The sequence below is a fragment of the Coregonus clupeaformis genome, chromosome 8 (genome assembly GCF_020615455.1).
Source record: "Coregonus clupeaformis isolate EN_2021a chromosome 8, ASM2061545v1, whole genome shotgun sequence".
Lineage (NCBI taxonomy): Eukaryota > Metazoa > Chordata > Actinopteri > Salmoniformes > Salmonidae > Coregonus > Coregonus clupeaformis.
The window spans coordinates 34,773,161-34,795,301 of record NC_059199.1 but is presented as its reverse complement, the minus strand read 5'-3'; the positions used below and the strand labels follow the sequence as shown (position 1 = coordinate 34,795,301).

The 22,141-nt window shown below is 42.4% G+C and overlaps 1 protein-coding gene across 2 annotated transcripts in view; it reads left to right on the top strand.

Moving 5' to 3' along the window:
* Positions 1-1,337: 1,337 nt before the first annotated feature.
* Positions 1,338-22,141, top strand: part of LOC123491397 (transcriptional repressor p66-beta-like) — a 54,318-nt gene continuing 33,514 nt past the window's right edge. For both annotated transcript variants that reach the window (XM_045221980.1, XM_045221979.1), the window contains exon 1: positions 1,338-1,511. The gene's annotated coding sequence lies outside the window, so the exon portion shown is untranslated. The remainder of the gene's footprint in view (positions 1,512-22,141) is intronic.

The window sequence follows — 22,141 nt, the reverse complement described above, 5'->3', positions numbered from 1 at the left end:
CACTATTATTCTACAATGTAGAAAATAGTACAAATAAAGAAAAACCCTTGAATGAGTAGGTGTGTCCAAACTTTTGACTGGTACAGTATGTCCAACATAAACATTACTCCAATTAACCATTAATTTACCCCAAGGTCACACCAAGCTGCAGCTGTTGACACTCACATTTTGACACTTGACATTGAAAACCTATCGGTTTCGATTCCGTATGTAGACGGGACAATGGTTTTTATTAGATGGCTGCGTATTTCTCCATTACAATAATATACAATGCCATAATAAAATGTAGGCTATGAGGGAATCTATGTGCAATGAAGGGGAATCTGAACTTGGTCACTGAGTTCATATGGAGCTGTCCATAAAGTAGGCTAAGCTTTAAGTAAGTCTTGCTTATGACGTTTTTCCTTGCCATATGGCTATAGCCTACTGTATAGGTTATGTTTATTATCACAGCCATCAATAAACTATGACTGATGTCCTCGAATTTAGGTTATTAGAGGCTAAGTCTATATAATGCTGACATAACCTATGTATCATATGCATAACCAAACATTTTTTTGTATGGAACAATATTGCTTGCCTTTTACGCACGACCTAAAGTGGAGTTCAACAATACTTCTGAGCCAAATCCATGCTTTAACAATCCTATTTTAGTTCCAAAGATGCATATTGAAACATTTACTTTCGATTAGGCTATAGTTTGTTAAGTAGGTCAGGCATCTTATTGTTCGTGCCTCAACGCAGAGAGGCTATACATTATTGATCGTGTCATCGTTCATCCATTCACCATAATCGATCTTATTTCGAGTTTATTTCTATTGTAGCCTAAAGGATAGGCTACTGATGTTACATGATTGTATGTATGAATATGGATTATACGTAAGCCCTGTATATAGAATATGTATATAGGCTATATATATATATTTTAGACAAATCCTAAATTGTGTTAAAAAAGTTTCAAATCGATTGATCTTATTTACGCTTTTACGCATATGATTTACTGCTCGTATAGATAGACTATCAAGCGGTTGCTCGGGTGTTCTTCTTGCTAGAAAAGCGATTCTACAAGTTAAGAAAATACTAGGTTCAAGATGAGTCGTAGAAAGGGCATTGTTCCTGATCCAGTCGATGGCCATCGCTGAATGAAGAGGGAGTTAATATGGCTGTCCACTATTTATCTGTCAATGTAGTAAGCTTGCCTTGTGCTGCGGACACGGCGCCCATAACAACCCATTTAGTTCCCATCATTTCAGGGCTTTTTGTCCCCTCCCCTCTAGACATAGACAAAAACACACACCTTATAATAATAGGGGCGCGCCTCCGACACAGCCGTCGACCAATAACCCGTCTGTCTGGGCTGAGACCAAGGGGATGAGCGCTCGTTGAGGCCCAATCAGCGCTTTTGTGTTGCCTGCCGGTGCCGGGGACTGGTCGTGAGGAGCTACTGCAGCGCTTCAGGATCGGAAAGAGAACCCTGAGCTTGTGGAACCTGAGGGGTAAAGGCGAGTCAGGTGAGTCCGAGGATATGGATGAGGCCTAGATAAAATTGAATATAATTTTTGAAATTGCGGCGGCAGGATTTGGATTCTTACGGATGGTAGAGTGAACTCTACTTGGGGTAGTAATAATCACATCCAATGTTATGGGGGTGACTCGGGGGTAGATGTGGCGCAAAGACATACAATACAATAGCATGGTTCGTATATTGATGCAAGCTTATTTGCAAGCCATCAACAACCAACGGTTCAAAGTGACTAATCAAGGTCTGGGATCATTTGATAGGCATTTTTGAATGCATGTCGCGCATTGTCATTTAGGACGCATGTGAAAGAAACGAACGTTTTAGAGAAATATCAAAGACGCGGGCAATAGCAACATTGTAGCGAATGTCTGAAATCCGTTTCATTGTTTCATCTCGAGTCTCTAGGGGTTAACTCATATTGGCGGAGAATGCCCTGAGTGCGCCCGGCAGGCTACACAAGCAGTGCATGTGCACACGGTGAAATTCCCTAAATATACCAAAATATTTCGCTTTAAAACCCCTTGTATGAAGCATATCCGTGTGTACTACCAATGTAGTGGTAGTTGTAGACACAAGACCAAGCGGTAGCGTCACAGAGCTGTGTGGAGGGCGCAGAGAGTAGCCTAGGCTAGTGTGCACTGTAGTTGATGGCTGTACAATTAGAAAAAAAATCCGAAAATGCATCAGCCATGTATGTAAGTGAGGACGTGCTCTCAACTTGTTCCATATGCACGCAAATGGCTGCCTGACGCTTGACATGTAAGACTTGACATTTTATTCTAACGCGAATGCATGTATAGATTGTAACCAACGGGCAGCCACTGATAAACGGCAGTAGATGTCTAGATGCCGTTAGGAAAGAAACGCACATCATTAGCTAATATGTGCCGGCTATTATTCTCGGTGAGGCAGAAAAGTCAATAGTGAGACAGCGCCTAATTTATTTATATAGGTGATCTGGGTAGAGCCAAGGCTACTGAACCGGGCCAAGCCGAACTGTCTGATACTCATGCGGCTTTGGCAACATTTCGTGGAGTCCATGTGTAGACTCTTGCCAGGCAGCTGTTGGAAGAGACTAAATTGCAATATGCATTTGTTCCCAGTGAGAATAGCCCTAACCCATTCGATTAGCCTATCGATTGTTAACAGATTGCCAAAATACTTTGATTGATTTCAATTATTCTACTCTTCCCTCATTGAATTACTTTCTACGAATTAATCTGACAACGGGAGCTCTAAGTGTCTATATACTGTAGGCCTAATTATAGGCTACAGTTTACAGAACAATGTAAGGAAAAGTCTCAGCGGAATGATGAAGACTGCTGTTAGTTGGAACACAGGAGGGACCATTCTTAAAAGTTCAAAATATACCCTATGTCTGTTCTATTTTGGGGTCTCAACTTCAGAATGATGCAGGGGTACTCGGGCGCAATGAAAAAGTTCATTTTGGAGTTAAAACTCTGCAGCCAAGAGGAAGTATTTTCTTTCGATCATACATTGAAGTAAGAGCTACATAACCGACTGTATCTTTACCAATCCAAGATATGCGGGAATGAAGGATAAACACATCTAAACATGAATCCTTCATCATGGGTCTTGTTGTCTGAAGATTTGATTTGATTTATTTACTTTTCCCTTTGTCTTTATTATCCTACAATACCTTTTTGAGATGTATTTCAACCTGTGCTTTGCCACCAACCAGACACTAAATTCTACCAGTTGAATACAAAAGTACAGTACTTTCTGAGCCCTGGAAAATCCAGTGCTCATCTCGCTCTCTCTGTCTGTCTGTCTACCTTTCTCTCTCCATGAATGAAAGTCTTTAGTCTGTGAATGGTAGTCCCTGGTGTTGAACACTGTCTAGCAGTATGAATGAACGGTTACGGCACTGCTTTGTCAATGATGGACCAGCCATGGCCATGTTCTCCCAATATGTACAGTTGAAGTCAGAAGTTTACATACACTTAGGTTGGAGTCATTAAAACTCGTTTTTCAACCACTCCACAAATTTCTTGATAACAAACTATCGTTTTGGCAAGTCGGTTAGGACATCTACTTTGTGCATGACACAATTAATTTTTCCAACAATTGTTTACAGACAGATTATTTCACTTATAATTCACTATCACAATTCCAGTGGGTCAGAAGTTTACATACACTAAGTTGACTATGCTTTTTAAACAGCTTGGAAATTTCCAGAAAATGATGTCATGGCTTTAGAAGCTTCTGATAGGCTAATTGACATCATTTGAGTCAATTGGAGGTGTACCTGTGGATGTATTTCAAGGCCTACCTTCAAACTCAGTGCCTCTTTGCTTGACTTCATGGGAAAATCAAAAGAAATCAGCCAAGACCTCAGAAAAAAAATTGTAGACCTCCACAAGTCTGGTTCATCCTTGGGAGCAATTTCCAAATGCCTGAAGGTACCACGTTCATCTGTACAAACAATAGTATGTAAGTATAAACACCATGGGACCACGCATCCGTCATACCGCTCAGGATGGAGACGCGTTCTGTCTCCTAGAGATTAACGTACTTTGGTGCGAAATGTGCAAATCAATCCCAGAACAACAGCAAAGCCCCTTGTGAAGATGCAGGAGGAAACAGGTACAAAAGTATCTATATCCACAGTAAAACGAGTCCTATATCGACATAACCTGAAATGCCGCTCAGCAAGAAAGAAGCCACTGCTCCAAAACCACCATAAAAAAGCCAGACTACGGTTTGCAACTGCACATGGGGACAAAGATCGTTCTTTTTGGAGAAATGTCCTCTGGTCTGATGAAACAAAAATAGAACTGTTTGGCTATAATGACCATCATTATGTTTGGAGGTAAAAGGGGGTTGCTTGCAAGCCGAAGAACACCATCCCAACCGTGAAGCACGGGGGTGGCAGCATCATGATGTGGGGGTGCTTTGCTGCAGGAGGGACTGGTGCACTTCACAAAATAGATGGCATCATGAGGAAGGAAAATTATGTGGATATATTGAAACAACATCTTAAGGCATCAGTCAGGAAGTTAAAGCTTGGTCGCAAATGGGTCTTCCAATTGGACAATGACCTCAAGCATACTTCCAAAGTTGTGGCAAAATGGCTTAAGGACAACAAAGTCAAGGTATTGGAGTGGCCATCACAAAGCCCTGACCTCAATCCTATAGAAAATGTGTGGGCAGAACTGAAAAAGCGTGTGCGAGCAAGGAGGCCTACAAACCTGACTCAGTTACACCAGCTCTGTCAGGAGGAATGGGCCAAAATTCACCCAACTTATTGTGGAAGGCTACCCGAAACGTTTGACCCAAGTTAAACAATTTAAAGGCAATGCTACCAAATACTAATTGAGTGTATGTAAACTTCTGACCCACTGGGAATCTGATGAAAGAAATAAAAGCTGAAATAAATCATTCTCTCTACTATTATTCTGACATTTCACATTCTTAAAATAAAGTGGTGATCCTAACTGACCTAAAACAGGGAATTTTTACTAGGATTAAATGTCAGGAATTGTGAAAAACTGAGTTTAAATGTATTTGGCTAAGGTGTATGTAAACTTCCGACTTCAACTGTATCACTCTACCATCCATCCTCTCCTTCCCACACTGTATGTGTATGTAGAGACCTATGGCCCTGATCACACTCAACTACATGGGGTAGAAGAGGAATCCATTACAAATGTCTTATCATTTTTGGGGTGGCTGTAGCATATTCGTGAATGCTGTCCCTGATATAGTGCGTCGATAGTTCATAATCAAGGAGGGTTTACTCAGTTTAGGTAGTATGTGACACACAATGTTATTTATTTATTTACAGTTCTTTAACACAATTGATGTGCTCCAGCACACTAAAGCTGCCCATGAAGGGATTTCACGCAGTGTGCACACGTTAATTTCCCGTGGTGCCTTATCGTTACTGACTGCCTGGTGTAGCAATGCCCATGAGGCCTCCGTCACTCGTCCTCCTGGATTTTTGACTCTGACAAGTTCCCATCATACAGATTCAGTTCCAGAAAGAAAGGTTGAGCTATTGCCTTGATAAACGTTCCACTGTTTGGTTTCTGTAGATGTGTATCATGAATGCAATATTTCAGATCTATCACAAATTATGGCTAAGCCAGTCCCTTGGCTCAATAGAACTTGCAGATTACATTTTTATCATCCGCTAAAACTATCAGGCTCTGCATCTCATTTAAGGATAAGTAACTGCTTCCTCTCCTTGGAACAAATCTGTTCCAAACAAACATGCCTTATAAATGAGATTTTAGGCCTACAGTGGGGAAAAAAAGTATTTAGTCAGCCACCAATTGTGCAAGTTCTCCCACTTAAAAAGATGAGAGAGGCCTGTAATTTTCATCATAGGTACACGTCAACTATGACAGACAAAATGAGGAAAAAAAATCCAGAAAATCACATTGTAGGATTTCTAATGAATTTATTTGCAAATTATGGCGGAAAATAAGTATTTGGTCAATAACAAAAGTTTCTCAATACTTTGTTATATACCCTTTGTTGGCAATGACACAGGTCAAATGTTTTCTGTAAGTCTTCACAAGGTTTTCACACACTGTTGCTGGTACTTTGGCCCATTCCTCCATGCAGATCTCCTCTAGAGCAGTGATGGTTTGGGGCTGTCGCTGGGCAACACAGACTTTCAACTCCCTCCAAAGATTTTCTATGGGGTTGAGATCTGGAGACTGGCTAGGCCACTCCAGGACCTTGAAATGCTTCTTACGAAGCCACTCCTTCGTTGCCCGGGCGGTGTGTTTGGGATCATTGTCATGCTGAAAGACCCAGCCACGTTTCATCTTCAATGCCGTTGCTGATGGAAGGAGGTTTTCACTCAAAATCTCACGATACATGGCCCCATTCATTCTTTCCTTTACACGGATCAGTCGTCCTGGTCCCTTTGCAGAAAAAACAGCCCCAAAGCATGATGTTTCCACCCCCATGCTTCACAGTAGGTATGGTGTTCTTTGGATGCAACTCAGCATTCTTTGTCCTCCAAACACGACGAGTTGAGTTTTTACCAAAAAGTTCTATTTTGGTTTCATCTGACCATATGACATTCTCCCAATCCTCTTCTGGATCATCCAAATGCACTCTAGCAAACTTCAGACGGGCCTGGACATGTACTGGCTTAAGCAGGGGGACACGTCTGGCACTGCAGGATTTGAGTCCCTGGCGGCGTAGTGTGTTACTGATGGTAGGCTTTGTTACTTTGGTCCCAGCTCTCTGCAGGTCATTCACTAGGTCCCCCCATGTGGTTCTGGGATTTTTGCTCACCGTTCTTGTGATCATTTTGACCCCACGGGGTGAGATCTTGCGTGGAGCCCCAGATCGAGGGAGATTATCAGTGGTCTTGTATGTCTTCCATTTCCTAATAATTGCTCCCACAGTTGATTTCTTCAAACCAAGCTGCTTACCTATTGCAGATTCAGTCTTCCCAGCCTGGTGCAGGTCTACGATTTTGTTTCTGGTGTCCTTTGGCAGCTCTTTGGTCTTGGCCATAGTGGAGTTTGGAGTGTGACTGTTTGAGGTTGTGGACAGGCGTCTTTTATACTGATAACAAGTTCAAACAGGTGCCATTAATACAGGTAACGAGTGGAGGACAGAGGAGTCTCTTAAAGAAGAAGTTACAGGTCTGTGAGAGCCAGAAATCTTGCTTGTTTGTAGGTGACCAAATACTTATTTTCCACCATAATTTGCAAATAAATTCATAAAAAATCCTACAATGTGATTTTCTGGATTTTTTTTTCTCAATTTGTCCGTCATAGTTGACATGTTCCGATGATGAAAATTACAGGCCTCTCTCATCTTTTTAAGTGGGAGAACTTGCACAATTGGTGGCTGACTAAATACTTTTTTCCCCCACTGTATATCAGACCAACTGGACAGTTTATGTAGGCTTTATCATTTTTGGAGGGAAAGATCACAACAGCACTCAGTGTAGGTGGCCTTGGCTCTGCTTCAGGATCGTTGACCTTGGTCAAAAGAAGAAAGGTTTGAAAACAGAATGGCTGCCCTTTAAACACCCCCTTTGTCCCAAACACAACAAAGTGACAAGTGCACCTGCGGTTGGATAACAATAAACCAGTTGCCCTCCACTGATGTACTTAGGATACAGTCACAATGACCCCTGATGAAAGGAGCACGTTGTGGTGGAGTCCCTCGAATGTTGAATATCCTAATATTGATCTCATGACCTTTAGAGGGAAGGGATTTTTCTCACGTGGTGTGAGAAAATATACAATGTTGATTGCACTCACCCATTGATTCAGACACTCAGTGCTTGTTTCAAGAGACCCTCGCTTTTGGTGTGTGTGTGATGACCCTACCACTGAGTTGGCATGTCCAGATTGACCCGATGGACTGATGCTCTCACTCTCACAGATAAAGCCTGTGTGCCTTGACACCAGCTATTCACCAGCTGTTGGTTCCTGTACCCCTGCACATTGACTCGGTACCGGTATCCCATTGTATATAGCCTAGTTATTTTATTGTTACTTTTCTTATTTTCCTTACTTGTAATTGATTTGTAAAAAAAAAATCCCAGCAAATATCTTTGTTCTTTCTTAAAAAAAAATCTGCATTGTTGGATAAGGACTTGTAAGTAAACATTTCACGGTAAAGTCTACCTGTTGTATTCGGCGCATGTGACAAATAAAATGTGATTTGATTCTATACAAAAGCAGAGTCATGACAACACCGTTACCTCAGACTTTCATAGAACAGAGTGTACAGGAAAACTCTCTGAAAAGTATCAACAAAGAGTGTACCACTTATTGGTCTGGAGAAGCTATGGTCCGGCAGCTTTCCCACCGAAGTTTTTATCAGAGCTGATTTATGAGGGGGTAACGGTAGCCTTAATTTTGTATTTAAAGGAGGTCAAATTTGCAGTTGAGTCAGTCAGCTTTGGTACCACTAGCTTTGCTATGTTATTGTCCAGCATTCGAGTAGGCCTATGTTATTTGAGCTCAAACACATTTGCTGTGCAAAAGGATTGTCATACCCTACACACAGCCTGTGGTATCTTCTGAAAGCTGCTGTGTCCAACGAAACGCCTTCCTTGTGTTTTCAGTCGTGGAAGAGGGACCCTTAGAAGAGGGACCCCATTTAAAATCTATGCTCATTTAGTGGTCCATACTTACTTGAAATTAAGATATAACCGCTCTCTGTTGGAGGGGAGAGAAATCTGTATAATTACATCTTAATCAGGAAAATGAAGTTTATTTAAGAATCCGCCCAAGTGAAAATCCTTTGAGCGGGAGAAGCCTTGTCGGAAGCTGGCACGTGGCGCTAATTGATATGTGTGATGTTAATGACTGTATGTGAAGTGTAGCGATAAACAAGGGATTCATCTCGCATAGCAACGTGTGTTAAACGAAAGGAGAGTGCAAAAAAATGCATCTTCACAGGCTTCTAATTTCTTTCTGACATGCTCAGTAACAATGTTTTGCAAACAATATTAATAATATAATAATAATAATATGCCATTTAGCATTTTATCCAAAGCGACTTACAGTCATGTGTGCATACATGTTTACGTATGGGTGGTCCCGGGGATCGAACCCACTACCCTGGCGTTACAAGCGCCATGCTCTACCAATGGAGCTACAGAGGACCACCAGTGCAATTGTGCACATTGCAGCCTGTACGGGAGCTTAGTATTGAGAAGATCACTGCAATGCCGTGTTGGTTTTAGACATTTTCTCGCTGTCCACAGGTTATGAAAGGTCAGCCCAGCCAGTGATGTCCCCTTATTTGCATATATAGTTTGTTATGGTTTAACCTTCAACCTATGCTGTTCCTTGAAATAATTATAATTGAAACCAGTCCCTGTCCAGGTCAGTGAGTACCAATGAACAAGACTTCAGTTTTAGTGAAAGGCATTCCCAAATAGGAGTGTCGAGGCATGCATTGGGGGGGATACCCTTGCTTGTAATGTGGGTTCTGTTCAGTGTAAGTCCTGAACCAAAAATGGGTAGGCTAAATGAAATCCCCAATAGCTGCAGGCTATACATGCTCACACATATCCATTGGTTTAACGAAAACCATCGTTTGAATCTGGAGGTGAGATGGGAAGGTAATTGGCTAGACTTTCCCACAGATATTACACAGGTTTGGCCTATTTGTTGTCAGTCAAAGAAAAAGGTACCTTTACTACTCACCTTGGAAGGCCCCTTCTTTCAATGGGGCCTTAACTAGCAAACCCAGAAGAAGAGAATATCAATTTAATTCATTAGCAGCATGGGATGTAATTGGTTTGCGAATGGGTCTCAAGAATGTTTGGTTTTGCATGTTAAGTGTGTATGTTTGGCGTCACGGCCTGGTTAACACCTGAATGGGGGTGGCTGTGTTGTTCAGTGGGCTTCACGCGAGTCTTATTAAACCCTGCACAGAAACAATCAGCCCAGATGAATGGATCCCTGTGACGCTTAATTAGCGGGCCTCCCCAATGTTTTTGCTCGATAAGCAAAACGCAGCTGTGGAACTCATGTGGAACACGTGGTCGCCAAGCATCACCAGGTCCCGGATGACTCATACCCTTTCAGACAACTGCATAACACCTTGCATCCCACTGCTGGCTTGCCTCTGATGTAAGCAGGATTGGTCCTGGTCAGTCCCTAGATGGGAGACCAGATGCTGCTGGAAGTGGTGTTGGAGGGCCAGTAGGAGACACTCTTTCCTCTGGTCCCCCCCAAAATATCCCAATGCCCTGTGTAGGGTGCCGTCTTTCGGATGGGACGTTAAATTGGTGTCCTGACTCTCTGTGGTCACTAAAGATCCCATGGCACTTCTCGTAAGAGTAGGGGTGTTAACCCCGGTGTCCTGGCTAAATTCTCAATCTGGCCCTCATACCATCATGGCCACCTAATCATCCCCAGCTTCCAATTGGCTCATTCATCCCCCCTCCTCTCCCCATGTAACTATTCCCCAGGTCGTTGCTGTAAATAAGAATTTGTTCTCAGTCAACTTACCTGGTAAAATAAGGGATAAATAAAATAAACAGTGCCTACCCGAACCTTGCTGTGCTGGAATATATATTTTGTTTTCACATTGTCCTTTCCAGCACAGTTCCAGCAAAGATGGTGGATGCGTAACCAGGCCAGCCCAGTATAGTTCAGCTCAGTAGTGTGAACAGGGTAGCCTATAATTGGTTCGATCAGACAAAGTGAGACCTTTTGAATGACTCCTTTCATAAGAACATTTTAGGTCCACGGGGGTCCTAATGCCACCGTGTTCTCTTGTGTTGAACCTCTGCCATTGTGTCAGTGACCATAAAGGTTAAATGCGTATGGCACCATGGTGGCTAATTGGCACCGTTGTTCTGGATGAGTAGTTTCGCCTCCCAGTTGGCTTTCACAACATTCCCATTTCTGGGTGTTCCCTTCTTGGGTTAATGGTGTTTTTTTTGTTTGTTAAGATGAGCTTAAAATGAAAATGAATGCACTGCAAAGGTAGGCTGGAAGGTTTACAAGAAGGGGATGAGTTGGAAAATGAAAGGCTGATGGACTGAGGGAGAAGTAGTGTCGATGCTTGGTCCGGTTATAATTTGCATGACACTCAAATGAAGATGGGGGGGATAACAACAAGGTTACATGGAAATTCAACTTTTACATGACCATGTATAAAATACTGCTTTATAGACTTGTAGGGTCCCCATGTAGATGAGGGGAGGAGACAATTATGCAACAAAAACCTCTCAGACTTGGGTTGATGAAGAGAGGTGGTGATGTGTATGCAGGAATTGGACTCATAGACTGAAGTGACACTATAGATTGACATAAGTAACTCTTCCCACCTGTCAATGAGAAGGTGGTTCCCTTTTTTTAGCGCTTCCCAGATCCAGCAGGCAGTAGATTCTCCAATGTTCTTGAGTTAGATTGTGTAGCTGGTGTGCTACACTACTGTAGCTCTCCTTTTGTTCCACTGTGTACGTTTCACATCTGAAAAAAGTCATTTGAAAATAGCTTAGACACAGTTGCGTCCTACAAAAACAAAATAATTTCAATTTTATGGTGTGCTACCTCTTGTTAAATGAAGTGAATTTCATTGTCACCTTCCACAATGTATTTTGTCCACCAAAATCTTCACACAAATTACACTACTTTGACCCTGTGACCTTTTTGTAGAACGCGTATCCTGGCACGGCTTTGGCCTTTTCCCGCTCTTTTGACCTTTTTTCCCCAATGTTGAACTTTTCCCAATGTTGACAGCCAGGACGTGTCCTGGCTGTCATGTGTATCATTCCCTGTCACCCAAACGCTGTCCCCTTCACTGGTCTGTAGAGATCTCTGTGCTGTTATGATTCAGCCAGAAATGTAAAGTAGTGGTATCAGAACTGGTTGGTAAACACTGAACTCCAGTTCAGTTTTAATTTCTTTGCTCTCTGTGTCCTGGTGTAAAGATAACTAAGGCCAGTATGTGAAGGAGAATCTGGTATTTGGTAGAGTTGCCTTTAAATTGTTTAACTTGGGTCAAACGTTTCGGGGAGCCTTCCACAAGCTTCCCACAATGAGTTCGGTGAATTTTGGTCCATTCCTCCTGACAGAGCTGGTGTAACTGAGTCAGGTTTGTAGGCCTCCTTGCTCGCTCACGCTTTTTCAGTTCTGCCCACACATTTTCTATAGGATTGAGGTCAGGGCTTTGTGATGGCCACTCCAATACCTTGACTTTGTTGTCCTTAAGCCATTTTGCCACAACTTTGGAAGTAGGCTTGGGGTCATTGTCCATTTGGAAGACCCATTTTCGACCAAGCTTTAACTTCCTGACTGATATCTTGAGATGTTGCTTCAATATATCCACATAATTTTCCTATCTCATGATGCCATCTATTTTGTGAAATCCACCAGTCCCTCCTGCAGCAAAGCACCCCCACAGCATGATGCTGCCACCCCCGTGCTTCACGGTTGGGATGGTGTTCTTCGGCTTGCAAGCAACCCCCTTTTTCCTCCAAACGTAACGATGGTTATTATAGCCAAACAGTTATATTTTTGTTTCATCAGACCAGAGGACGTTTCTCCAAAAAGTACGGTCTTTGTCCCCATGTGCAGTTGCAAACCATAGTCTGGCTTTTTTATGGCGGTTTTGGAGCAGTGGCTTCTTCCTTGCTGAGCGGCCTTTCAGGTTATGTCGATATAGGACTTGTTTTACTGTGGATATAGATACTTTTGTACCTGTTTCCTCCAGCATCTTCACAAGGTCCTTTGCTGTTATTCTGGGATTGATTTGCACTTTCGCAGCAAAGTACCTTCATCTCTAGGAGACAGAATGCGTCTCCTTCCTGAGCGGTATGACGGCTGCATGGTCCCATGGTGTTTATACTTGCATACTATTGTTTGTACAGATGAACGTGGTACCTTCAGGCATTTGGAAATTGCTCCCAAGGATGAACCAGACTTGTGGAGGTCTACAATTTTTTTCTGAGGTCTTGGCTGATTTCTTTTGATTTCCCATGATGTCAAGCAAAGAGGTGTTTAAAGGCACCGTCAACTTAGTGTATGTAAACTTCTGACCCACTGGAATTGTGATACAGTGAATTATAAGTGAAATAATCTGTCTGTAAACAATTGTTGGAAGAATTACTTGTGTCATGCACAAAGTAGATGTCCTAACCGACTTGCCAAAACGATAGTTTGTTAACAAGAAATGTGTGGAGTGGTTGAAAAACGGGTTTTAATGACTCCAACCTAAATGTATGTAAACTTCCGACTTCAACTGTAAGGTCCCACAGTTGACAGTGCTTTTCAGAGCGAAACCCAAGCCATGTGGTCGAAGGAATTGTCGGTAGAGCTCCAAGACAGGATTGTGTCGAGGCACAGATCTGGGGAAGGGTACCAAAAAATGTCTGCAGCATTGAAAGTCGCCAAGAACACAGTGGCCTCCATCATTCTTAAATGGAAGAAGTTTGGAACCACCAAGACTCTTCCTAGAGCTAGCCGCCCAGCCAAACTGCGCAATCGGGGGAGAAGGGCCTTGGTCAGGGAGGTGACCAAGAACCCGATGGTCACTCTGACAGAGCTCCAGAGTTCCTCTGTGGAGATGGGAGAACCTTCCAGAAGGATAACCATCTCTGCAGCACTCCACCAATCAGGCCTTTATGGTAGAGTGGCCAGACGGAATCCACTCCTCAGTAAAAGGCACATGACAGCCCGCTTGGAGTTTTGTCTAAAGGCATCTAAAGGACTGTCAGACCATGAGAAACAAGATTCTCTGGTCAGATGAAACCAAGATTGAACTCTTTGGCCTGAATGCCAAGCGTCACGTCTGGAGGAAACCTGGCACCATCCCTACGGTGAAGCATGGTGGTGGCAGCATCATGCTGTGGGGATGTTTTTCAGCGGCAGGGACTGGCAGACTAGTCAGGATCGTGGGAAAGATTTAATGGAGCAGAGTACAGAGAGATCCTTGATGAAAACCTGCTCCAGAGCGCTCAGGACCTCAGACCGGGGCGAAGGTTCACCTTCCAACAGGACAACGACCCTAAGCACACAGCCAAGACAACGCAGGAGTGGCTTCGGGACAAGTCTCTGAATGTCCTTGAGTGGCCCAGCCAGAGCCCGGGCTTGAACCTGATCTAACATTTCTGGAGAGACTGAAAATAGCTATGCAGCGACACTCTCCATCCAACCTGACAGAGCTTGAGAGGATCTGCAGTGAAGAATGGGAGAAACTCCCCAAATACAGATGTACCAAGCTTGTAGCATCATACCCAAGAAGACTCCAGGCTGTAATCGCTGTTAAAGGTGCTTCAGCAAAGTACTGAGTAAAGGGTCTGAATACTTATGTAAATGTATTGTAAAGTTTTTTATTTGTTAGTTTTTTTTTACATTTCTAAAAACCTGTTTTTGCTTTGTCATTATGGGGTATTGTGTGTAGATTTATGAGTGGAGAAAAAAACTATTTAATCCATTTTAGAATAAGGCTTTAACGTAACAATGTGGAAGAAGTCAAGGGGTCTGAATACTTTCTGAATGCACTGTATGTGTTTGATTCCAGCGCTAGCCCACCTGATTCAACTAGTCAATCCAGCCTTTGACTCGTTGAATTTGGTGTACTGATTAGTGGTGGAATGTAACAAATATGTGCAACGGTTGGGGGTCCCTGAGGACCAGGTCTGGAAACACTGTCTTCATGTGACTATATGTCCTTCACCTGTGCTACTCACTAATGCTAACGATAATACAGGGCTATGTCCTCGTTGTCTTCAACCACCGCCCTCTCCCTCTCTCATATGAGCATGTTTATGCACAGGAACAGATTGCTATTCTGCCGCTTTCCTCATCCGTGTTCTTTATGGCAGCATCAGCCCACCATTATGAGAACTACAGTTTACCTTCTGCAATAGGGCACCTTTGTGTGGCTGTGGCCAGACCTCAAATATATTTTGTTCATATACTTAGTGGCGTCAGCCCACAGTATGAAAATGTATGCACTCACTAACTGTAAGTCGCTCTGGATAAGAGCGTCTGCTAAATGACAAAAAAATATATATATATTACTATACTCTGTCTTTGTAGCTCCCTTCTCTCTTCCTCTTCCTGTAACCTATTTTCACCTGGCCCTGTATAGTGGGATCTTGTGTTGTCCTTTGTGTATGTGTGTGAGTGTATACCAGTGAAGGCTCCTCAGAGGAGGAAGGGGAGGACCATCCTCCTCAGTGAATTACATACAAATTTAAATTATAAAACATAAAACTATATATAAATATAAATATAATCACGTCACCAAATAATTGATTTAAAACACACTATTTTGCAAGGAAGGTCAACAGTAGCCTCAACAGCACTCTGTAGGGTAGCACCATGGTGTAGCCGGAGGACAGCTAGCTTCCGTCCTCCTCTAAGTACATTGACTTCAATACAAAACCTAAGAGGCTCATGGTTCTCAGCCCCTTCCATAGACTTACACAGTAATTATGATAACTTCTGGAGGACGTTCTCTAGCCTATCAGAGCTCTTGCAGCATGAACTGACATGTTGTCCACCCAATCAAAGGATCAGAGAATGAATCTAGTACTGAAAGCATAAGCTACAGCTAGCTAGCACTGCAGTGTATAACATGTGGTGATTAGTTGACTCAAAGAGAGTGAAAGACAATAGTTGAACATGTTTGAACAAATGAATTTCTTCCAAAATGAAGGAGAAGCAAGTGAGAAATAGAGAGAAATGTTGTCATTTTCTTTCAGTTTCACATACTTAGCTAGCAAATGCAGCTAGCTACAGTGAGGGGAAAAAAGTATTTGATCCCCTGCTGATTTTGTACATTTGCCCACTGACAAAGAAATGATCAGTCTATAATTTTAATGGTAGGTTTATTTGAACAGTGAGAGACAGAAAAATCCAGAAAAACGCATGTCAAAAATGTTATAAATTGATTTGCATTTTAATGAGGGAAATAAGTATTTGACCCCCTCTCAATCAGAAAGATTTCTGGCTCCCAGTTGTCTTTTATACAGGTAATGAGCTGAGATTAGGAGCACACTCTTAAAGGGAGTGCTCCTAATCTCAGTTTGTTACCTGTATAAAAGACACCTGTCCACAGAAGCAATCAATCAATCAGATTCCAAACTCTCCACCATGGCCAAGACCAAAGAGCTCTCCAAGGATGTCATGGACAAGATTGTAGACCTACACAAAGCTGGAATGGGCTACAAGACCATCGCCAAGCAGCTTGGTGAGAAGGTGACAACAGTTGGTGCGATTATTCGCAAATGGAAGAAACACAAAATAACTGTCAATCTCCCTCGGCCTGGGGCTCCATGCAAGATCTCACCTCGTGGAGTTGCAATGATCATGAGAACGGTGAGGAATCAGCCCAGAACTCCACAGGAGGATCACGTCAATGATCTCAAGGCAGCTGGGACCATAGTCACCAAGAAAACAATTGGTAACACACTATGCTGTGAAGGACTGAAATCCTGCAGCGCCCGCAAGGTCCCCCTGGTCAAGAAAGCACATATACAGGCCCGTCTGAAGTTTGCCAATGAACATCTGAATGATTCAGAGGAGAACTGGGTGAAAGTGTTGTGGTCAGATGAGACCAAAATTGAGCTCTTTGGCATCAACTCAACTGGCCATGTTTGTAGGAGGAGGAATGCTGCCTATGACCCCAAGAACACCATCCCCACCGTCAAACATGGAGGTGGAAACATTATGCTTTGGGGGTGTTTTTCTGCTAAGGGGACAGGACAACTTCACCGCATCAAAGGGACGATGGACGGGGCCATGTACCGTCAAATCTTGGGTGAGAACCTCCTTCCCTCAGCCAGGGCATTGAAAATGGGTCCTGGATGGGTATTCCAGCATGACAATGACCCAAAACACACGGTCAAGGCAACAAAGGAGTGGCTCAAGAAGAAGCTCATTAAGGTCCTGGAGTGGCCTAGCCAGTCTCCAGACCTTAATCCCATAGAAAATCTGTGGAGGGAGCTGAAGGTTCGAGTTGCCAAACGTCAGCCTCGAAACCTTAATGATTTGGAGAAGATCTGCAAAGAGGAGTGGGACAAAATCCCTCCTGAGATGTGTGCAAACCTGGTGGCCAACTACAAGAAACGTCTGACCTCTGTGATTGCCAACAAGGGTTTTGCCACCAAGTACTAAGTCATGTTTTGCAGAGGGGTCAAATACTTATTTCCCTCATTAAAATGCAAATCAATTTATAACATTTTTGACATGCGTTTTTCTGGATTTTTTTGTTGTTATTCTGTCTCTCACTGTTCAAATAAACCTACCATTAAAATTATAGACTGATCATTTCTTTGTCAGTGGGCAAACGTACAAAATCAGGAGGGGATCAAATACTTTTTTTCCCTCACTGTAGTTTAGCCTACTGAAGCACCCTGCTCAAACAGAGGGATGCTATGTTAGCTAGCTGGCTATGACTTTCCAACACAACACTGGAACTCTTCCAAGTCAAGGTAAGCTTTTGGTATTACTCATTTATTGCCACCGGGGCCCGCCGGTGTAACTGCTTACTGACTGTACACTGTAACGTTACTGCATGATTGTAACGGGTTTACTAGCGTGTTAGTTATATTAGCTATGCTGACTATGACGTTACTTTAGCTAATATGGTGACAATGGTGTAGGCTGTGTGTAGCGGTTTGGCTTGGAAAGGTTTTTTCGCCTGGTCACATACAGCTGATGTGTTGTGTCCACAAGCGAAGGGAAGAGGTGAGAGGAGGAGAGATGCGAGAAGGAATACGACGTGGCTGCTATGAAACTGTGTTTACGGGTGATCAGGGGTGTATTCATTCCACCAATTCTGTTGAAAAACGTTTCTTAAATGGAAGCAAACGGATCAAAACGGGGATCAACATACCTGAATTTGCAACTGTTGGACTAATGATTACACCCTATATCAGTTAGATGCAGGCAAGAGTGTGCAAGGCGGTATTGAATGTCACTGTCTGTCCAAGTGTCACTGTCTGTCACCTCAAATTTGTCCCTCGACCTGTGTGCTCCTACGTTGTAAACTTTCATTCATACACTAGGTTGTAGCAACCTCATGATGGGTATAGGGAAAATTTGAGTATCATGTAGTAGCCTAAACCTATCGCTGTTACATTGAACTGGGTGAATGGAATATGAATGAGAGTCATCCATTATGCTGTAATAGAAACAAGGCCATGCTCATGAAAAAAAAATCGTCCTCCCTCATCTTAAAAGGCACTGACCGCCACTGGTATATATGTGCCAATTACTCTTAGGATAAGTGTCCCTGCTGATGCCATCTCCACTTGATGACGCATCCCTCCCATAAAGCCGGGTGTACACTACACAATTTTGGTCCCATTTATCTGTCCCAGACACATTTTTGAGATCGGAGACATTTTCCCCATGTAGTTGCCTACTCGGGGCGCGTGGCCGTCACCGACGCTCGTTTAATGTGAGCAGTTCAGAGACGCAATCTGAGGGCTACCGATCCCGTCTTTGAACAGTCCCAGACGTCCCAATATTTTCAAACATGCTTGATTTGATCGGCACAAAATCTGCAATGCTCTTGTAGTGTGAGATGTGCAACAAGTTTTGAGAACGGCGACCAGCAATAGCCAATGAGAGCTCGTCAAAGAAGCCAGTGAGATTAGGTTGTTTCGCGTCACCTAGAATTTGTAGACTCTCGAGCAGGAGCCATGACTACTAGTATGTGTTTTATATTGCCTTTAACCTAAGCGGCAAATCATTACAGCTCTGAAGTTCACAAGCAGTGCTATTCAAAATGTTGGCTAGAAATGTCAACTCTGTATGGCAAGCGTGAATGTCTGACTGAAAACGTTTGAGGCTGCTTTGAGCCACAGTTCGTTCTAGCTACACAATCTAATCACATCACATCATTGTTTTTTCTCAAGACAGCGTGGTGGTATGGAGAATCCCTCACGACCAAGTGAAGAATCTTGTAGTGTATGACACCCCGTCTGTGCCAGATTGTTGAGTGTGCGCACCACTATGTTGGCAAGACGTGTTAATGTAGAAAACCAGCCTGTATGTCTGTTTGGTTAAGATGTGTTTCTTGTGACTTATGTGCGTCTGTAGGCATTTGTTGTCTTCACTGTACCTACAGTATTATTCTCTGCTCTCCTCTCATTTCGTGGAAGACATCGATACCCTCACTGCCCCCCATTCAACCCCATTTTACAAATCTCTCGGCTACCTTGTTCTCTCCAGATGGCCTATGTTCCAGCATTTTTTTCCTATTACATTTTTTTTGTTTAAACAACGTATGCCCCACCCTGTGGTCTGAAGTTCCGCAATGATCCTTTTTTGTCAAGATGCCAGGTTTTAGAATCAGCATCTTGCAAGAAGTAGATTTTCTTCTTTCTGCCCTGAAAGCACAGGGGCTTCATTGCCCCTCCCCCACCCCACCCCTCTCGCTCTCTCTCCCTACCTCCCTCTCTGACTCTTTCTCTCTCCCTGTCTTCGTGTGACGTCCTGACCACTAACGGCTACATATTAAGAGATCATTCCATACCCTGAGGTTACAAACCGGCTTAGACTGGCTCTCTCGCATTTTGACTGCTTTGGGTAATAAAAAAAATAAAAGTGAACAGAATTGTAACTGCTTTTTAAAGGAACAGGACACTAATTCATGCAAACAGTGACATAAAGTAATGATACTTTGTCTGAGAAACACACAGCCACATCCACATACAAATACAAATGGTGGATGTAGTAGGCTACAGAGTCTCATCGCATTTTGATAGTCGTGGGGGTAACCATACATTCTCAATGAACGAAACTCAATTCATTAGAGTAGACTTGTTTTCATGTTGAACTAATGACTTGGGATGGGTTCTGATTCGATGCCCTTTGTTCTACCCTTGCCTCTCCAATTCTTCAGTGAATAGTCAGAGTACCTCGAAAAGCAGTGTCACTAGTCAATGTTATGCAGTGACTTTACTGTAACGTAGGTCAGTGAAAATCCGGTGTCAGTTAAAATCATAATTAGTTAATCTTAATGCTGCCTACTGTATACGCCACAGTACTGTATGTCAGCATGCCTGTGTATGGCCCACTTAAAGTGAAAGGGTTCCATGGTTGAGATATGCACACAAAATCAGCGTCTATGAAAGCACAACATAATGTCCATATGACCCACACTCAGAAATGGAACCCATTGGTCTGAATACAGTGCCTTCAGAAAGTATTCACACCCCTTGACTTTTTCCACGTTATGTTATGTTACAGCCTGAATTTAAAATTGATTTCTTTTTTTTTTCTTTTTTTTGACCTACACACAATACCCCATAATGTCAAAGTAGAAGTATTTACTAATTAATAAAAAATGTAAAAGCTGAAATGTATTGAGTCTAAGTATTCAACCCTTTTGTTATGGTAAGCCTAAATAAGTTCAGGAGTAAACATTTGCTTAAGTCACATAATAATAATAATAATAATTATTATTATTATTATTATTATTACAAGTTGCGTGGACTCATTTTCTTAATGCAATAATGGTGTTTAACATGATTTTTGAATGACTAACTAATCTCCGTACCCCACACATACAATTATCTTTAAGGTCCCTTAGTCGAGCAGTGAATTTCAAACACAGAAACAAGGTTTCTCCAATGCCTTGCAAAGAAGGGCACATATTGGTAGATGGGTAAAAATATAAAAAAGCATATTTTGTATTTATTTTTTATACCTTTATTTAACTAGGCAAGTCAGTTAAGAACAAATTCTTATTTACAATGACGGCCTACACCGGCCAAACCCGGACGATGCTGGGCCAATTGGGAGTCCCATAGGGCGGCATACAATCACGGCCGGTTGTGATACAGCCTGGTATCGAACCAGGGGGTCTGTAGTGCCGCCTAAAGCACTGAGATGCAGTGCCTTAGACCACTGCGCCACTCAGGAGCATGGTGAAGTTATTCATTACACTTTGGATGGTGTATCATTACACCCAGTCACTACAAAGATACAGGCGTCCTTCCTAACTACAATGCCAGAGATGAAGGAAACCGCTCAGGGATTTCACCAGGAGGCCAATAGAGTTTAACGGCTGTGATAGAAGAAAACTGATGATGGATCAACAACATTGTAGTTACTCCACAATACTAACCTAATTGACAGAGTGAAAAGAGGGAAGCCTGTACAGAATAAAAATATTCCAGAACATGCATCCTGTTTGCAACAAGACACTAAAGTAATACTGCAAAAAAATGTGGCAAAGCAATTCACTTTTTGTCCTGAATACAACGTTTTTTGTTTGGGGCAAATCAAATACAACACATTAGTACCACTCTCCATATTTTCAAGCATAGTGGTGGCTGCATCATGTTATGGGTATGCTTGTAATCATTAAGGACTTGGGTGTTTTTCAGGATAAAAAAGAAACTGAATGGAGCTAAGCACAGGAAAAATCCTAGAGGAAAACCTGGTTCAGTCTGTTTTCCACGAGACACTGGGAGATTAATTCACCTTTTAGCAGGACAATAACCTAAAACACAAGGCCAAATCTACACTGGAGTTGCTTACCAAGAAGACAGTGAATGTTCTTGAGTGGACGAGTTACAGTTTTGACTTAAATCTACTTGAAAATCTATGACGAGACCTGAAAATGGTTCTCAAGCACTGATCAGCAACCAATTTGACAGAGCTTGAATAATTTTTTGAAGAATAATGGGCAAATGTTGCACAATCCAAGGGTGGAAAGCTCTTAGACATACCCAGAAAGACTCACAGCTGTAATCGCTGCCAAATGTAGTTCTACAAAGTATTGACTCGGGTGGGAATACTTTTGTAAATGAGATATTTCTGTATTTCATTTTCAATGCATTTGCTAAAATATCTAAAAACGTGTTTTCACTTTCTCATTATGGGGTATTGTGTGTAGATGGGTGAAGGGAGAAAATCGATTTAATCCATTTTGAATTCAGGCTGTAACACAACAAAATGTGGAATAAGTCAAGGGGTATGAATACTTTCTGAAGGCACTGTAGACTGGAAAACAGCATGATATTTCACTGGAGACTGCTATGGAGTAGTTTTTTTATTATTCTTCACAAAAGTAATTTGACATTAGATAATGTTGGATAAAAATTATAAACACTTTGAAAAATTGTGTGTCGGCTAAATATTCACGTCTCAATACCCAAGAATTTTCTCATTTGAATGTATC